Source organism: Carlito syrichta, unplaced genomic scaffold, assembly GCF_000164805.1.
Source record: "Carlito syrichta isolate Samal-C Ts95f unplaced genomic scaffold, Tarsius_syrichta-2.0.1 Scaffold311979, whole genome shotgun sequence".
Taxonomy (NCBI): Eukaryota; Metazoa; Chordata; class Mammalia; order Primates; family Tarsiidae; genus Carlito; species Carlito syrichta.
The window spans coordinates 100146-101016 of NW_007256075.1; the positions used below are offsets into that span (position 1 = coordinate 100146).

Sequence of the window (871 nt, forward strand, 5' to 3'; positions counted from 1 at the left end):
GAAATTTTGATTTATTGTAGAGATGAGGTCTCGCTGCCCAGGCAGGTCTCGAACTCGCGGGCTCAGGCAATCCACCCACCTCAGCCTCCCAAAGGCACGGGATTACAGGCTGAGCCACTGAGCCCGGCTATGTATTTAATTTTAAAAGAAAAACATGTGGTCATATGTGGCCTGGATTCTTAGTACTTTGGGCACCCAGGAGCCCTGGACCAGCCCAGGCAATATAGAAAGAAAAAAATTAGCCAGACATGGTGGTGTACACCTGTAGTCCCAGCTACTCAGGAGGCTGATGAGGAAGGATCACCTGAGCCCAGGAGACTCAGGAGGCTACGGCGAGCTAGGGTCACACCACTACCCTCTAGCCTCAGCAACAAAGTGAGACTCCAATTCAAAAAATAAGAAAATGTAAATAAAGCGGACAGAATGGTACTCAGGTATTCAGGACACTGGTATTTGTTTTATATTTAATCTTTAAACTATACATACGCATTCTAGATTCTCTTACACATCTGAATCATTTTTGTTTTAACTTTCAACAAAAAGACAAGTAGGAAGAAATAAATGTAAATTAAAACAGACAAACAGGTATAAACTTTCCTGCTTCTTAATTGATACAATCACAATGACAGTGCTGAATAACTGGATAAAGTTATCCATACTTTGGAACAAATTTTCCCAAAAGAGAAAATAAAAGTAAATTCTTTAAAATAAGAAATCTGTAGACTGGGTGCAGTGGCACACACATGTAATGCAAGCACTTTGGGGGGCTGAGGCGAAAGGAATACTTGAGCCCAGGAGTTCGAGACCAGTCTAAGCAATACAGTAAGATCTCATCTCTAGAAAAAAATAGAAAAATTAGGTAAGTACAGTG

The 871-nt window shown here is 41.1% G+C and overlaps 1 protein-coding gene across 3 annotated transcripts in view; it reads right to left on the bottom strand.

The window, feature by feature from the left end:
* KTN1 (kinectin 1) overlaps positions 1-365 on the bottom strand; it is a 91767-nt gene extending 91402 nt beyond the window's left edge. For 2 of the 3 annotated variants that reach the window (XM_021718237.1, XM_021718236.1), the window contains exon 1: positions 263-365. The gene's annotated coding sequence lies outside the window, so the exon portion shown is untranslated. The remainder of the gene's footprint in view (positions 1-262) is intronic. The other variant, XM_021718238.1, reaches the window with a different exon arrangement.
* Between the last annotated feature and the right edge of the window lie 506 nt (positions 366-871).